The following is a 19,624-nucleotide window of genomic DNA, read 5'->3' as shown; positions in this document are numbered from 1 at the left end:
AGAAAAATCCTATGAGGAACTAGGTAGAGATAGTTTAGGTGGAATACCAGTAAAACCACAACTGATTGAAAGTCCTGAAAAAATATTTTTTAATAATAACTCAACATCACAAAAAAAGAGCTGGGATGGAAACAAACAATCCAATCATAAAGAAAAGAAATTCCAGTCCAGAGGAAGGTCTCCTAGGCGAAGAGAAAAATCTCCGAACCAAAGACACAGGTCACCCCAGAGTGACCCCTCTGGGAAAAGATATAACCTTAGAAATAGGGATAATATAAAGAAGCCTGATAGATATCAAGACATTGATACACGTCCCTCTCAATCTTTTCAGACTTCCTCGCAGAAATCGGAAAGAAAAGGACGATCAGAACAAAGAGAAGAGCACGCCAAGTCCAAAGACAAGGAACCTGCTCAGCTAAAAAAGAAATTACAATTTCCAAAAAAGAAGGTAGCCAGTATCAAGGTAGTTAACAATGCCGAGAATACTGAGGACACAACTGAAAAACGGAGAATGGGCTCAGACAATGCTAGACAGCGCAGCAGAAGTGAGCATAGCTCGCAAAGTCCTTATGAATCATCTGGAGACAGTGGACACGAATGAATACCTTCAAGTGGAAACTGCAGACACCAGAGTTAGCAAACCTCACAAAATATATGAAATAACTTTACGTATAGAAGGGGATAAGACTAGAAAAATAAGGGGACTATTTTGGGATAATCTCTCCAAGGGCTATGACATCCTTCTAGCTGAAAAAGACTGGCCACCAGAGTTTGTCAGGGAGTGCCCTCATGGCGAAGAAATAATTATGCCTGCCTTCTCAAATCATATCCCAATTCATAAAAAATACACACTTGCCAGAAAGTGGGCAGTAGCTCAAGCTCCTGCTTTATATAAAAATCATGTAGGATGGGATGAGGACTCTCCTCCTCACAAAATCCAGTTAAAATCACAACCTACTGCACAGAGGCAGTACCCAATTAAGCAAGAAGCTAAAAAACAGGTAAAAGAAATCCTAGATCAGCTAGAATACCAGGGGGTGATTGAAACTTGCACCTCACAAATGAACAACCCTTTGTTTCCGGTCTCCAAACCAGACAATTCTTATCGTCTAGTTCTGGATTACCGACACCTTAACTCACGTTGCAAAACGTTTGCAGTACAAAACTCGCATAGTGCCGCACTAATGAATAACATAGTGCGCAAAAAATACAAAACAACATTAGACATCTCTAATGGATTCTTTTGTCAAAACATAGCACCAGAGAGCAGATATTTGTCTGCGTTCTCAATAAATGGCACTTAAAAACAATTCTGTCGGTTAGCCCAGGGGTACAAGAACAGCCCGGGAGTATTCTCAGCGAGAGTAACAGAATTACTACAAACATATGATGACGAAGCATTATCGTATGTCGACGACATATACTTAACAGATGATGACTTGGAGACTCACTTGAAGAGAGTGAACACCATAGTACTTGGGTTCGCAGCAGAAGGTTACAAATTCAACTTTAAAAAATCCAGAATTGCCCATCTGACAGTCCTGTTCTTAGGATATGAATTATCAAGTGAAGGCAAAAGCCTGGCTGACAATTTCCTAGAGAAATGTGCCGTACTCCAAGCACCTAGAACACTAAAAAACCTACAGTCAATTCTAGGCTTCCTAAATTTCGGAAGAACATACATTGCAAATTACGCAGAAAGGGTCAAACCCCTTTATGATCTGATAAAACCAGATTTTAAAAGAACCAATTGGACTCAAATACACACAGAAATTCTGAGATCCTTACAAACAGACATGCTAATTAAAACAAAATTAGAAACACGTGATAACACACGCAATCTTGTGATTCGAGTCATCCCAGGAAGATGCGGATTCACATACCTGACCTCTAATGAGGGAGAAAAGGTACCAATTGCATTCAAATCACACTTGTACACAGAAGCTGAACAGAAATTCAGCATTAAAGAAAAAATTGTTCATGCAGTTCAAACCGCAATAGCTAGAGAAAAAGATCAAGCTGACGGTAGACGTATCACAGTCAGAACAGCAGAATCAGCTTTTGAGGCATTAACAACACCGTGTAATTTACCAACAACAACATTGAATCCGGAATGGATACAATGGGTGAATTTCATTACAACGGACAAAGTATACTACTACTTTGATCCAGAACTAGAGGAACTAAAAAATCTAGAATATGAAAGAACATTCCCTCTGCCAATCGACATTCTGCCCTTACGACAATACGCTTGTGTAATCTATACAGACGGACATGCTCAACCCTCCGTTTGGGGAGAACAAGCTTACAACCCAACATGTGAGATTACAAAAGAAGTGTGGCGCGGAGATAAACTAAGACCTCTATTAACAAAAACACACTCAGTAGAAACTAATTCAGAACAACAGACTGAAATAATAGCATTGAAAATGGCGCTAGATAATGCGGATCGCGAATTCCCGACACTTATAGTGTCCGATTCATATTACTGCGTCAAATCATATAACAACGATTTGCAGACATGGATTCAAAACGGTTACAAAGATGACACAGATGCAACAATAAAGCAGAAACTGCTCTGGGAACAAATAGCTCTTTTACAAAAAGAACTACCAAAGAATCACGTGACACACTCACTGAGTCATCAGCGTGATGGCGTTCACGTTGCAGGGAATTCATTGGCTGAAACAGCCACAGCGGTAGCAACTAAATCGGCTTCCGTAGTTCGGAAAAAGCGTACAGTGAAGTATATTGACGATGAAACAGTGCTGGCGGTGAAAACGTCATCAAAAGGCGACTGCTCAGCGCTACCGATCAACTATCCACTCAATTACACATACATAATCGATGCAAACTCCGTCCCTTTTGCTCGAATCCCTGGAGTGGGGGATAGAGTGATTCCAAACATGGACAGGAGAAACTTGTTAATCGCAGACGCACATATGGGCGAGGGTCTCAGACACCTCAAACTAAAAGATTCTCTGGAAGAATTACAATCAAGGTACTGGTGGCCAGGCATGAGCCTGCATCACACCATGTTTGTAAAAAACTGCCCAAACTGCAACAGGAATCGCAGTGGTGAGAGAAACGGTGTAATACCGTGTCGTTTCACTCCAGAAAAAATCAACAGTAAAAAGCAAGGCTTGCGATTAACATATACAGGCTAGTTTCCACTTATAATGTAGATCACCAGCACTCGGCTGACGTCTGGACTGTTATACAAAGATTTGCGAGTCTAAATGGCATATACGCTAAGAGCATGCTACGTTTGACCATTGTTTTCACTCTAGCCCTCCAGCCTGAGGGAAACATGGCCAAATGAGCATAGCACAGCGGGAATCTTCTCACTTCCTTCCTGAGGGATACGGGATGGTGTAAAGAAAAAACCAAGGCATAAAGCAATCTATAACGGAAAGGATATTAGGTTCGGGAGCTGGGTGGGTCAAACATCTAATAAGTGTCCAACGTAGTCTAAATAACCTGCCAAGAAATTCTCTGAAGGGATTCAGTCCGTACGAATTATTATTTGGAACTAGGATGTTAATCTCTGACCTTGACAGTCAGACTTCAGTGGTAAAGGAAAAAAGCTTTGATATCAAAGATCGTTTGGCTATTTTACAGGACTTAAATGAAACAAGAAAAGACCTGAGCAACATAAAGTTGAAACAGCAGCCAACAACCACTGAAGAACCACCACCTGTCCCAGCAAGACCTGTCTGGATTCCAAAAGTCGGGGATCTAGTCAGAGAAAAGATCGCGGTAAAGAAGGAATTTGGGCCTTCTTACAGAAAAGCAGTTCCTGTCTTGTCTGTCAACGGGACAAGATCAGTTGTACTACCGCCGCTTGCTGGTAAAAAGGAGAACCGAGTTGTATCCATCGACCTGGTAAAACCACAATCATGTGGCCGATAACAAATAGTAGGCCAAGTGGACTCCCGATAAGTAGTAGAACACCAAGATTTGCTACAAACACAGAGGTTCAATCTAAGAGGCTGATCACATTCGAAACGCCTACAGATCTACAACAAGGACTATGCAACAATGCAATGGAACTTAGACCTCTGAACACCCAAATAAAAACATTTAGCAGAGACACACCAACCTATAATGAAGTAACAAACGACTATGCAAGAAACAGTAATCCTGAAGCAATTGGAACAATTGACAGAACTGCATCTGGCTACTTCATAAACTTCGATGATTCCTCTGAAGGCTTCACTGAATCAAAAACACAGCCATCATCAAAAACCTTTAAAGATAAAGCTAAAGTACTTTTGAAACAACTGAAAGAAACATATCTAATTTCTCCATGGATCGAATTTTGGGTGGGTTTTGGTGCATTTATCCTCATACTTTGGCTCATCATGATACTAACTTTGGGACGCTTCATTGAGGGAAAATATGCTAAAATGGACACAGCAAGTCAGAAAATCAACTTGATCCTCAAACCACACACATCTTCACACGTCGAGAAAAGAGAACTTTCTTCAGTCAACTTCACAGCCAATCCTATACCGGGTGGGGTAGCATGGGACAACACTGACTACGAAATCTATGGTCCGGTTGAAATCCTGAAATATCCACACCAAATTAAAATCTCATTGAGTGACTTTGTAAAACCAAGCTCATTTGCTGATGATTGGGACTTTGAAAGTATAAACAATATGATGTCTGACTTAGTGATGTCTGCTAAATTTACCAAACATGATTATTTGCAGGGTTCGACAAATTATGATAGTATGTACTGTTATAACCACTATGGTAACCATTTTCTACATAGATCTGCACAACCTAGAAATGTTTTAAATTATAATCAATGGGAACATTGTGCAACCACTCCAAAAGGAAGCTCAAGAACCGTTTACGACAAATATTCATACTTTTCAGGTTTTAACACAAGTAATGCCGAAACATTTTATTTTAAATTGTCAAATCAGACAGGGACAAAGACCATGATAACAAACACGAAATTGATATATTCAGACTCATTCTTTGAACAAATGAATACTTTTGGTTTTGATTATTGGGACAAAAATGTTGAAGTAAAGAGTGTTTGGGGCACAAAAGAATGGCAAGTACAGGGTATAGAATCTTTGTTTAGAGCCAGCATGATCCCAGAACAAATTATATTTTTAAATGACACTGTTCAACAAACTACCTGTCTTGGCTTAGCCAAAATCAAAGACTTAAACAAACCGTCTATTCCAAAACCAACAATGAACAGCAATAGCTCTACAGATGAAGAGATAGACGTAAATTATGTATTAAACCAAAACAGAACACATCCTGATTGGAAAAAGTGGTTGATCTGGCCCACAGATACTAATAACTGTCAAGAAAGATTCCTGAATAAAACACAGCGGTTCAAAATGACCAGGCCAGACCCTAGATATTCCCAAAGACAACACCCAGGAATAATAACCACCTACAGTGTGGGCAAGTTATGCCTTCAATGGCTACAAACTTCCACACTGGCAGAAATTAAGCAACACCTAACTTTACTTACTGATGGTGCTGACTTGCGTGATTTCACTATGGGACCACGCAAACAGCGTCAAAAGCGTTTCATAGCAGCCTCTGTATATGCAGCATACAATGAGGCCTGGAAGGTTACTCAAATTGAGACAGCAGAAAGGATACGGGAAATTGACCGTATTAATTTGGAAAAATCACTTTCTGTAGTGGACAATGGGTTAATGACTCTGTCCTCCAGAATTTTTTCTCTGGACAGCATTGTGTCTTCAGCAATCGACATAATATCGCAAGACTTACTGTTATTACAACACGGTCAGTCCCAATTGCGCTCTATTGTACAGCTTGGCTGGACGTTACAAAATCTGCGTTCAGGCTATGTGCCTTGGCGTTTAATCAACACAACGTCACTATTCCATATCTTTAACCTTACTGATAGACAAATCAGTATGGCCCAGAAGGGTGCTGATTATACAATCCTGAGCATTGAGAAACTTGAGAGATTACCAGTGACAATGTCAGAACGACCTGTCAGTGAATGGATAATACATGGGATAATTAATATTCCAATATCAACCTTCAGGTTTCAATACTGCCAAAAATATATACAGGCTGGCATGTACGAAAAATTGGGAAAAGGGTACATTAAAACAACATGGAACCTGCCCTATTCACATGCATGTGTCAGTAATAAAGGACAGAAAGTGTTTCTTAGTGGCAATAATTGTGCGATGTCACTAAGCGGTACACTTCTGTGTAACGGAATTAGTTTGCATGGAGCCTGTGAAGGGAACTCAAATAACCTTTCATGTCACCAGCTAGGCGCACCTGCAACAGAGATAGAACCATTCTTTCAAAGACTCTATAATGGGAGTTACATTCTAATTGTAGATCGCAGATGCTGTAGTCTTATGCCCGGGACTCCTTATCTCGTAACTACGACTGCGAAGGTCAAGTGCTGTGGACGCTTATTGTTCCCCAGCTCCTTTCCAGACAGGGAGGCAAGGGCATGGCCCAACTTGAAAATTACTTCTATTCGAATAGATACTTTAAGCAGAATGAAAACAGTGCTTCTTCAGACGCCGACAAAGCTCACGTCATCAAAAGAAACGTATGATCTCCAAGTCGCAAGGACGACTGCAGAGATACATTCATTGTTATCAACTAATTCCCCCATACATTTCGCAGAAATCCTGAATGAAATCTTAAATATTTCTGATACCAGTGGAGTCTCAAAAGTATTTAAGACAGTATTTTCGATGGCATTAACACCATTCAAATCCATACTGGGTATTTTTCCAGATTTCGTCCATTCGATTTTTGGCGGACTTCCCCTCATTTTGGGACTAATTGCAGGAATCCTATTCTTAGTCCTTATATTTCGTTTTGGCAAACCATGTCACAGACAAAACACCTGCGACAAGGGAAGAAACAATCCTAGCCATTGGATACCGGGACCGGATATCAAAAATCCTGGGACTATCCCGGCTTAGAGACCTGAACATGACTTGGTTTCTATCATTTCGACCAATGTGGCAACGATGTGTTTTACCTGTATTAAGGTGCCTGCTATGCGGAGAAGAATGCGTGTTAGACACCTGTCTGACGCTACAATCAGATGCGCCAATGGATGCAGAAACATTGTTGAGTCCAACAAAGGCTCATGCTTTGTGCTGCCCTCAACGGCTTCCAATCCTGATGACGGCATTCGTAGAAGCTTCACCACTACGATTAAGGGGTAGTGAAGTTCAAGATGAAAGCAGCATCGATCAGGTACGACCTTCTGTCAGCAATCCAAATCAAAATGTCAATGGAGACAATCATGCGCACGAATGCATGGTTACACCTATTTCCGAGTTAGTGGAACTCTCCCAGGAAGCTGTTGACAACTTTTTCGAGAGTCTAAATGATATGATGTTCTCACCAGAGCAGAAATAGAGACTTTTGAGCAAGCTCGTACACGGCGTTCCCTGAATTTGGCCTTCAACTAGAAAAGCAAAATACCATGAACAATTTTCCCTCCAGTTCACGGACAGCAATTTTTTCAGCAGCCCCAAAATATTTTTCGAATTTTTCGGGACACTATCTTCTGCTTAAAGTAAGGACTATTCTTAGAGAACTAAAATTTCTATTTTTAGATACTTTATAGACATTGCCTGCCCGCTGGTATGTTCATAATTATTTTATTCTGTGATGAAATGGTCTCGAACTTCTTTTCTGTATTAAGAGCCATTTCATGTGTAAATTCTCATATACCAATTAGTGATAATGTATAGATATGCGTGATTACTTTAGCATTATTCTACAGCTTGAGTGCATATATTACATATGACTGTTTTTTCCGTATATTTGATCATTTCAAAATGCATTTATGTATTTTGGGGTGGTAAGGTATACACAATACTCTACAGTATGTTTTACTATGCATAGATTAGTAAATATGTCCATAGTTAGCGTGGAGTGGGTGTGATGTATTCCTATAGGTTCTGTATCGATCCCCCTATTCCTGACCCTATTCTGGTTAACAAACTAACAAGTTAACTAACAGCCATCCCATGAGGCAGAAAACCCCCATGATGCAGGAACCGTTATCTGATAAAGCCACACTACGGCACAGGAACGTGTTATCTGATTAAGTCATAACGCTTGCCATCTAATTAGACAAGCGATATTCCTCCAGCCCCTGATAAGGCATACGGAGTTCTCAAAACAAATCAAACCTATGACAACCTGGGAAAAACCCTGCGGCAATTGTTTTGATTTCACCGAGAACTTCAGCAAAAGAATGTGCTAACGACCTGGTCGTATGACATCCTTATTGACGTATCTATGTCCATCCTTACGTCAATCTCGGCACCTTAAAGGTATAAATATTACCGATATTGCCCTATGCAAACACACGCGGTGGTGACGAGATCGGAGCAGCCAGACTTGCCGAAGCCCAGAGCAGAGCAGACCCCGCTGGCGCAGCCCCGCCTTTCCTGACGCGCTGAGAACGAGACGCTGCCTTTCTCCTGCCGAGAAATCCAGCTCCGGCGCTTCCGGGTAGCCCTCGCAGGCAGCCTGGAATATCGAGACCAGAGACGAGAGATACCATCCCTCATCCATCCTAGATTCCAGGTACAGAACTGAATAACCCCTCACAGAGAATTCTTTAGTCAGTCACTTGGCAAAAACAAACTTAACTTAAACTGTAACTTTCTATTCCCGCCCACGTATTAGGCGTAGGTCAGGTACACGGGGTAGGCGTAGTTAGAAACACCAGTTGAGTACGATTAGTCAAATGTATATGTGTATGTAATATATTTTATTCATTTTAAACCTTCATATGGCTTAGAAACCATATCAATGTTTTTACAGTATTATTTTATACTTCTGCTCTTAATGTATGCACTTTACTTAACCATAAGTATTGCAATAATATCGATCCATTTCTCTTGTATGAGAAAAGAGACTGATCAATAAATAACATCTTTTATTGAACACGCCCGTCTCTTCCTTTTCTCTACAATCTGATGAGACTAAGAATGCACGTACTGACTGAGTAAAATAAATTGCCTTTTGTTCACACGACTCTCGAGATACACTCTTGATTAGGGGAGAGCAAAGTTGTCATGTTCTATGGTTGTCAGAAACTAAATCCCTTCTTGTCTATTCAGGGAGGTTCAACTCCTCCTTGCCTATTCGAGAAAGTTTCTAGTGAACTCTGAGCTAGCTGGCAAACCCAAAACTTTAAGTCTAATATCGACAGTAGTAGACCTAGTTAACGTCTGGTCTAGGCCTATACTATTGAAGGTATTATTCCAATGCGCAGAGCCTATTGGGATAATAGGAACTACACTACAGAGGACAATGCTACACCGCATTTCACGGGCGCAGCACCCCTACTGCCTTCGGGGATGCGGGGAGGAGGGAACGTTCTTCCACACTATATGGGAATGCCCCCGGATCCAGGAATATTGGAGGCAAATAATGAGAACTATCTCGCAAACACTAGTAATATCCCTGTTACCAGAACCGAGGAGGTGCCTACTGAACGTATGGGCACCCACAGATATTAATAGACAGGGGCAACTTTGGGCCACAGTGGGGATAAGTATAGCGAAACGTGATATTGCACAACGATGGGGAGTAGCAGAAGTGCCAACCAAGGCGGCCTGGTGTCTAAACATGGATAGGGTAATGATCACCGAAAGGGCGGTGTACTCCAGCCGAGCCAGTCCGGGGAAATGGAATAAAATTTGGACCAAATGGAATGTATACAGAGGGGAGATCTGTGACCCTTTGCCAGAAGACGATCTAGCAGATTCAGATGAAGAAGAAGAGGAGAGTTGACAGCCGAGGGGTCTGGTGAGGGAGGGAGGAATGGAGAAAGGGTGCACCACCACGTTCATTCGTAGGGAGGAGGCAAGGGGACTCAATAACTCATAGCCTAGTAAGGATACATACTCGAACACAAGCATCGTAGCCGGGGGCACCGGGCGGACGGGAGAGGAAAGCCGGATAGATACACTTAGATGAGGGGGCCGTGATGTAACGTCAATTGTATTTTCATGGCCACGTTAATATTCCTAACTGTACTTTTAAGTTCTTGTTGTTTATGGAGGGGGGGGGGGGAAGTAAAACCAAAAACCAATACTCACGGGGATATTTTTTGCCTCTTGCTAACGGACATATTATGTGAATAAGTCAAAAATTTTCCATTACTTGGGCGCAGATTTCCTATGTCCTACAAACTGATATAGCGGCCAGCCCACTGGGATGTAGGCATTACGCTGTGTAATTTGAAGATGCAATAAAGGTTTTTGTAAAAAAAAAAAAAAATAATAGGTTGTTCAATTATAGGCAAAATACTAATTCCAGTAACAGTCATAGTATTAGTTATTTTAATGATGAGATTATGTTGTATATACAGAAAAAGAAGGAATGTTAGAAAGTCATTAAAGAAGATGATCCAAGAAAAACGAGAAAGGGAAAGAGAAAAAGGTGATATCGAAATGGAAGAGTTCCGAGAAAAGATTTTAAAAGAAACTAGAGAAAAGGATACTAAAGTATAGAATATACTAATCTGAAGAATTTGAAACATGTTCTGATAAAAATGTGCAAAATTCTGGGAGATATTTGGTGATAAATCCCTAAAGGGGGAGTTGATGGAGGAAGGAGGAGAAACACAATGTTGTGTACCCCTTGTAAAGTCATACTTCAATAACAATAACATGAACTAATGTAATGACTTGTGGAACAAATTAATCTAGAGTAAAAATTGCACCTACACAAGTACACATGGGAATTAACTTTGCTTATGTTGCAATAATAATTAACTAAACTATGTGATTTTGTCTTGTCTTAAACTAATAAGCAGCTTTGAAATAATAAAATGCAGCATAAATGTGCTTTTGTTTACATATTTGTGGCAGAAACCGAGGGATAAGTAAGTTTATTACACCGAAGTGTTGCTTATCTGCTAGGTAACTACTAATAGGGAAAACCTTAGTAAGGGGGAGGTAAACAGAAAGGCTATTTTTCTCAAATTAACGTCTATTTTGTGTTTGTTTCTATGATAGTTCCCATAGTGGCCCGTGAGGCCTACTAGAAAATGGCTGCCTTAGTAAACTCCGAAAGAAAGATGAACTGAGCATGTGCAGCCCAAGCCCGAGTCTGAATGCGAGCTGCCTGTGCCGGAATGAAGTTAGTCCAAGGACAGGCTGCCCTGGAAGTCCAGATGACTGTCAAGTATGATGAATGCTTACGCTACTAAACGTGGGAAAAGACACTGAAGTTGCGAACTGAGAAACAAGACTAGGCCGGACATTTCCGTAAAACAATAAGCCCTTTGGATTTTAGCTGACTGAACAGGAACTAAATTTTGTAATGATGAGGTGATGCTCATCCACCCCAAAATTGTCCAATCAGAACTCGAATTTATGCTGAAAGTTACACTTTTAGACAGATAGAGCTAGTGAGAAAGGTATAAAAAGTGCTGATTTTAGTGAGGAAAAAACTCCTTTTCGATTTCCTCCAGAGATGCTGTCTGTATGCGGATTTTTCCTGAGATGTAAGACTTTGAATAATTTTCTATTTCTCTTGAATGAGAGTTACACTCTAACTGAGGGTTCTAGTTAGGGAAGTTAGGAGAAAGAATGAATGTTGGGAACTATCTGTCTTTTGCTAAAATACTTGCATTTATGAAATCTAAATAAAATGTCTATTTCTGAATTTTCTAAAATAAATTAAATTAACTGTTTTTGAAATAAAATTATAATTTTCCATTAATGTCGTTTTGAATAAAGAAATAAATAAAATAAATAAACTTTTAGACTAGTTAAAATTTGCTTTTAATAAAAATTAGATAAATGGAGAATTAAGCTGGTCTTGAGTTTTCCTACGCCTAATTTTCTACGAGCAGATCCGTCGACCACAGTGGCGGCGTGTCTAAATAAATGTTTTATTAATGAAAACCATGGTAAACTTCTTTAAACTGCAGGTGTAAATAGAATAAATATTCAGTTATAGTTTAGACATCCTGCTATGATACAGCAGCTCTCCCTTGAATCGCCCGATCCATGGAGTGTGTAAGTATTTTGTGAGTGACTCGCAGTGTCATGGGCCCCACTGTCGAGTATATGTATGATTTTGTACTTCAGGGAAAGGTGTTATGGTTTTAGAAATTATTTCCGGAGAACCGCTGCATCAGTTCGAGCTATGAAAACTATAAACATTCATACGATAGGGGAGCTGTTTGACCAAGGCAACGTAAAAACAGGGGATGCCGTGATCCTGGAGGGTAGTATGCCAACTACACTAACCCAATTTCAATTCCACAGAGTTAGACATGCACTAAGGTAACTCCGGGAAGAGCCGCCAGAGGTGCCATCGCTCACATATTTGATCAAAGCCGCTTTGCCTGTTCGCATAGTTTCAAGAAATTATAATATAGCGCAGGGATATAGTGCCAACCACTTCACCAAGGGTCGACTAGCATGGAATACAGACCTAAATCAGGCACTTGATGACTCAACTTGGAAGTATTGCTGTGAAAATACAAAACGTATATCGTTAAACAGGCGCCATAGGCTTATACACTTCAAGTTTTTAAACAGATTGTATTATACGGCAGAGAGACTTCACAGGTATGGTTTACGGGACTCGGCGGCGTGTGAAAGCTGTGGTGCAGACCCTGCAGATTTTTACCACTTGGCCTGGTTATGCCCAAGGATAGCGTATTTCTGGGAACTGATCTTTAAGACACTTGGCAAAATTACTGACACTCCACTTAAACCGGACCCTGTGCTTGCTCTGTTGGGATACTCCAAACACTTACCTAAGGGTATTAGGTGCCTAGTGGATATGGGGCTTCTTATGTCCAGGAGTAGGGTGGCACTTTGTTAGTCTTGCGGCCCCGACCCCTACCCTGACGGGTTGGACTCAAGACACGATGTACAGTAGCACGCAAACTGGGCATTATAGCAAGTTATTACCTCCCTGCAGCTTCTCCTGAAGTATGGTGTGAGTACGGTCGTACCAGGATCTAAGATCTGTCGCCGACTGGAACGAGGGCCCTGGCCTAAGAACTCTCTGTTTATACAGTAGATTTAACTCTAAGTATCAGTTGTGGTACATGCTGAACTGTAATGTTAAGACTACTGATTTGATTTACCTCTTGATTATGTGGTAATGGTGTAACAGGAGATGCTGGTGCTGTCTTACAGTGTCGACCTGTATGTATTGTGCCTAAAGCAACAAGAATGTTATATCTCTGTCTTGCTTTTTGTTCCTAATAAAAAACTTTAAAAAAATATGTATATTGTGGGATAGAAATATCAATGGAAAAAATATTGTGGTCAAGAATATCGATTGTTGGGGGGCGTGGCCAGGCGCCGACAGAAATGGCCGCTTAGCCCGGAGCTCCTCGGAGCCACAACCCTTCATCCCTAAAACTCCGGTAATAATCCGTTCCCGCTGCATTCCACCCGCGTCGCCGCCTCAGTGAGAAGGGGCGGCGCTCAGTGAACCTACTCCGGTCCCTCTCCCTGCTTCTGGGGCTGTGCTGCGGACCCGGGACCGGGCACCCTCCGCTGGCCGGCAGCGCTGGTGCTTAGCGTGCGGCCTGGACGCCACCGGAGACCCCGGCTTTGAGGACTGGACAGGGCATGGCGTCGCGGAGGCCTGACCGGTGAGTGAGAGGCCTGGTGGTGCGGCGCTATATTTGAGGAGTCGTGGGTGCTCTACGGACCTGCTGTTGGCCCCTGAGGACTGCAGTGCACACCGGAGAGGAGGCTGGCCAGCCCGCGCTGTGAGGCACGACTGGCTGGAGGAGAGGCCCTGCGGGTGCGACGGCTGCAGCGCAGAGGGGGCCGGGGTGTGTGCGCCTGGCTTGCACCTACGGCACTTTGAAGAATCCTGGCTTGGCAGAAGAGAGGGGGGCCGGGGATGCGGTGATTTCAAATTTTGGGCCAGCAGAGAGAAGAGGTCGTCCCGTACCCCCGGGGTACAATCCAGGCATATTGGGAAGCCGGATTGCGGACTGGAGGACATGCTGGGTGCCCCCCCCCCGGGCCAGGGGCTATTTGAGGTTGGGCTGCGCCCCTTCTTACATTCCCTCCTGGAGCCTTTAGCTATGCGGTTGGTGGTGGCATTGGTAGTATTGAGGGGACAGTGCCGGGCATAGTTTGGAGACATCTTAGCTGCAGGGGCGCCGAGTCCTGAGAGCTGACGCAGGCCTACAGAGGTAGTGGCGCAGCAACGCACGGAGAGGGTCTTGGCGCCCTGGTGGTGGGCTGATCCTAGACAGTGCTTGCAGGACGATTCCTTCGCTGGTGGCGGCCTGACTCAGCCAATATGAGGCCTAAACAAAACACAGCCTCGCAGTCCAACAAGCTCGACAAGTATACAGTGCAGTTGGGGGCACCGCAGACTGAAGGTGCGACTGGAGAACAAACCGGACAAAAAGAACCGTCGTTAGCCTCCATCATGACAGCCATCCAGACGCTTGGCGCGAATCTGGAAACCAAGATTGACAAGGTCTCAATCGAGGTCAATCTACTCCGCGCGGACCTTAGTAAAACCTCCGAAAAGGCCAAAACCAACGAAGACGATATCCGGGAGCTCCAAACTTCGTTGAAAGCTCTGGAACAACGCGTTAATGAACTGGTGCACCAGCACCGACAGATGTCCCTGCAGCTGGAGGACCAAGAGTAACATTCGCGTGGTGGGGGTGCCGGAGGAACTTCAGGGGCCCAGTGTCGAACTCTTTCTGGAAGATCTGATCCTTACTCACCTGAAACCGAAACGGCTGTCGAAATTCTTTACCATCGACCGTGCCTATCGTGCACCTATCCCTAAACCCCAACCAGGGGCTCCGCCCAGGACAATAATTACTAAAATCTTGAATTATAGGGACTGGGACGCCATCCTACAGACAGCAAGGCTGGCCGGGGACCTCCAATACGAAAATGCCACGATACGGTTTTTCCCGGACTTTACTCTGCAAGTGCAAAGGGAGAGGCGCTCTTTTACGGGTGTCAAGGCAGCGCTGCAAGAGAGAGGAGTTAAGTACATGATGTTCTTCCCGGCCAAACTGAAGATCATCTCTGGTGGCAAGTCCCTGTTCTTCACCTCGCCAGCTGATGTACAAGACTGGATTGATCGTGAGTTTTCACGAGCTCATGATCTAGCGGGTGGAGAGAACTGGAGGGACACTCAGGATGTATCGCCAACTTCGACGGTCGGGAGGCAGGACGTGGATGCACATAGCCAACGTTCCTGGAGGTTGAGATCTGTGAGTCCTCGTTGGGGGACTCCCCAAGATGCGGCTGAACACTGACAGCGACGGGACTGCTGCTGAGACCTACTGCTTAACGTAACGTACTGTGTGTTGCGGGGCCTGGGGGTGGGTAGGGTATGTCTCCTTTGTAAATCCTTTGAAGGGGAGGGGAGGGACATTTCTTCCCTGCCAGCCTGAAGGGGAGACAGGATTGGACTGGCGGCGGTGGTGATGGTCTCCTCCTCTCTGTAATGTTCTAGGGACCCACACAGGCCCCGTGCGGGCGGAACTATTGGACGCTCACGTCACAGAATTGACTCTAGCTTGATGGATCTTAATCCCAGTGGAGTGTGGGGGGGATGTTATGATACTATGCCATTTTGTAGTATTATGCAAGGGATGGAGGGGTGGAGGGGGCGGCGGCTTGGGTTGGGGCTGGTACACACACCGTACAGGGAAGGTACTGACAGGAGAGAGGGCAGGGGGAGTTCTCTGCTAGGTTCTTCTCCTTTTCAGTTGGGTCGAAAGGCACCCTGCTAATTGGGGATGTGGGTAGTTCTGAACCTACAGAGCAGGGCAGCATGGAGGGGGTTGGGGGGGAGTTGGGGAGAGGGGGAGTTGGGGGGGCTGGATTTGAGGGGGGTGATGAGAGGGATTGGGAAATGTTTGGTGTGGTCACAACAGATTTATGCACATAGTATGGTCCCTTGTACCAGGAGCCTTAGGGGGATTCTTGCAGTTAGGAGTACGTACCATTATGAAGGGGGATAAAAGCCTCAAGATTCTGAGTTGGAACGTCAATGGGCTGGGGGACAAGCTCAAGAGAACTATAGTCCTGCATTTTATTAAACGACACATGCCAGATGTGGTGCTCCTTCAGGAGACCCACCTACTTGGCAATACATGCCAAGCACTTAACAGATGGGGTACTCGCTGGTGATTCACGCCGGCTTTACTTCGGGGTCCCGTGGGGTGGGCATCATGGTGCGTCGCAGCCTTCCCCTTGTTGTGGACCACATGGATTCTGATCCCCTTGGTCGCTTTGCTGCTATTTCGGGTAGATGGGAAGGCCGCAGAGTAAACTTAGTCACTAGCTATATCCCGCCTGGGCTACAAACTCAATCATACCAAGATTTAGGGAAGTTGCTTCTTTCCCTTCCGGAGGGACAGCTACTAGTGGGGGGGGATTTCAATGCTGTAGTCTCAGGGCACCTTGATAGGCATCCACCAAGGGATCTACCATCGGGCCACACATGGTTAGCCGATTTCATCGAGACATTCGGCCTCACTGATTTATGGTGCCTCAGACACCCGCTAGACAATCAATACACCTTCTTCTCTGGCCCCCATCGCTCCTTCTCCCGCATAGATTACATATTAGCACCTATACAGCATGGCACCACCGTACAAGAAGCCACACACTTAGCAAGAGTCATTTCGGACCATTCACCACTGATGGTACATCTCACTCTCGGAGAAAGGAGGGTGGGGAGCATAGCACCGATCAACGCCTAGTATCTCCGTAATGAAGACACGAGGAAGACACTTACACTGGCGATTGATCGATACTTTGAGGACAATGATGGCACGGTAGAATCCTCGGTGCTGCTGTGGGAGGCTTTCAAAACCGTACTTAGAGGGGAGGCCCTCTCGGCGATTGCGGGACGCCGCAAGGAGCGGGAGGCGCAAATGGTCCAACTGGAGAGAGATCTCCAGAAGTTGGAAGAGGCGGCAATTACCCAGGGAGACTCAGAGGCGACACACCAGATGCAACTCAAAAGGGCGGAATATAAGGCATTGGCCACTGATGCCGCCAAACATGTACTTAGAGATCGGGAGGGGAGAATCTATGACCAGGGAGACAAGGCGGGCAAGCTGATAGCTTGGCTGGATAAAAAACAACAGTTGCAAAAAGTGGTGACGGAGCTCAGAACTGAAGCGGGGACTGTCATTACGGAACCATGTGATATTGTCCGGGAGTTTGAGCACCACTACCGGAAGGTCTACAGCAGGGGGTCTGATCGGCCGAAAGAGGACTCGGTGGACTTGCTGGCTGGCATACATCTGCCTACCCTCACGGAGGCAGAACCGGAGACCCTGGAGGCGCTGCTCACAGCTGTAGAGTTGGGCTAAGCCATCAGTGATCTTCGTTCGGGGAAAGCCTTGGGACCTAATGGGCTGCCGATTGAGCTTTTTAGGCTCAAACCTAACGGCCTAAGTCCTTACTTGAAGCGGATGTTCGAGGAAAGCAGGGAGAGGGGTATGTTGCCACGAGACCAACGTATAGCCACCATTGTGGGCATCCCCAAGGACGGCAAACCAAGAGACTCGTGCGCCTCTTATAGGCTGATCTCTTTAATGAACGCAGAGCCAAAGATACTGGCCAAGGTGCTGGCCAATAGGCTTAAGCCAGTCCTGACAACACTAGTCCATCCGGACCAGTCGGGCTTTATGCCCCATTGAAATACGGCGCTTAATCTTCGCCGTCTACATGGAGTACTGGGGCGCTGTCATACCCTAAGGGAGGACGCAGTAGTGGTATCACTTGATGCCGCTATGGCATTTGACACTTTAGAATGGCCATATATGATGGCGGTCCTCCAGAAACTGGGTTTCGGCCCCGAGTTCATCAGGTGGGTGCGTCTCCTCTACGCTGAGCCTTTGGCCCAGGTAACGGTTAACAACAAACTCTCTCTTTGCATTAGAGAGAGGGACACGACAGGGGTGTCCCCTCTTGCCCCTGCTTTTTACCCTATCCTTGGAACCACTCGTGGCCTGGATCAGACAAGACCTCTCCCTGAAGGGGCTCCGGTGGACCGATGGGTGGGAGGACAGGATATCACTATACGCGGACGACATCCTTCTGTATCTAACGAAGCCTTGTAGGTCCCTCATGGAAGCCCAGGACATCTTTACTAGTTTCGGGAAGAACTCAGGATACAGTATTAATTGGGGCAAGTCTGTAATGTACGTCCTTCATGGAGACCCTCCAGTGGTCCCCCGGAATTGCCTGATTAAGATGGCCACAGATGGGTTTAAATACCTGGGGATCTTTATCTCCAAAGAAAAGGCCACCAGATATGAAAGGAATCTCCTGCCACCTCTGCAGCGTTTCAAGAGGGACTCGGCCTCCTGGCGGTAGCTCCCGCTGTCCCTGCTAGGTAGGGCGTCACTCTTTAAAATGATGGTGTTGCCGAGATTCCTCTATGCCCTGCAGAATTATCCAGACCTGGTTCCACAGTCTTATTTCGCGTCTATTGAATCCACGCTGAGAGAGCTATTATGGGTCGGGCCGCCCCGTATCTCCCTTCAGAAACTTACACTGGGCTGGTTTTGACGGAGGCATAGCGCTCCCGGACATTCGGAAGTATTACTGGGCCGCACATCTCTCGGCCATTAATCAGGGCACGTACTGCGATGGCAATGATCCAGTGAATGTAATGGACTGGTGGCTCCTACCGGGCGGGAACATTAAAGCGGCGCTGTACTCTAAACCTGGCAGGTACCTGCTCACTGGGCCCACCAAACACTCGGTCCTACTGTGGCATGCAGTGCAACGTAAATTGGGATGGGCTGACACTTTAACTACGACTACCCCGCTATGGGTCTCGGAAAGATTGGGCACCTTGGGCCGTACCAAAGGTTTCCGCAATTGGGACTTAATCGGGATCTCCCATATAAGGGACTTGTGGGGTTCAGACGGTGTTATGTCCTTTGATTCCCTCCAACACACGTATGAGCTCGCTCAAACAGAACATTTCAGATATTTACAGGTCAGGCACTCCCTGCAATCCAACATCCACCCGGGGACTCTGCCCCCAGCCTCATCCCCCCTGGAGGACAGACTACTGGATGGCCACCTACCCGAGCATGCCATCTCCCTCACATACAAGAAAATCATTAATAACTCCCCAGGTTTACTGAGGCCCCTCAAAGGGAAGTGGGAGGCGGATGGGTTAGAAATAGATGAGGAGGAGTGGAGGGGTGCACTAGCGTCCCCAAAGGAAGTAGCTATATCGGCCAGACTCAGGCTGATTCAGCTTAAGATTCTCCACCAAGTTTACATATCAGGGACTAGATTGCAATTGATGGGCTGCAGTGAGGATGGGCTCTGCAGGAGGGGATGTGGAGAGGGGGGGACATTCTTCCACATAATATGGGAGTGCCCTTTGATCCAGACTTATTGGCAACAGATACATCGATGCATGCAAGAGGTGGGGGAGGGGGACCTCCGAGTCGAGGCAAAGCGCTGTCTCCTGAATATCTGGGAGCCCACTGACCTGTCACCCTGGGGGAGGACATGGGCCACACTGGGATTCGCGATAGCAAAGAGAAAACATAGCTAGGCTATGGGGGGCAGTGGATCCTCCGAAAGTGGGCTCATGGAAA

This window comes from Lissotriton helveticus, chromosome 2_1 (assembly GCF_964261635.1).
Source record: "Lissotriton helveticus chromosome 2_1, aLisHel1.1, whole genome shotgun sequence".
In the NCBI taxonomy this organism is placed as follows: domain Eukaryota; kingdom Metazoa; phylum Chordata; class Amphibia; order Caudata; family Salamandridae; genus Lissotriton; species Lissotriton helveticus.
Note: the sequence above shows the minus strand (reverse complement) of the source record.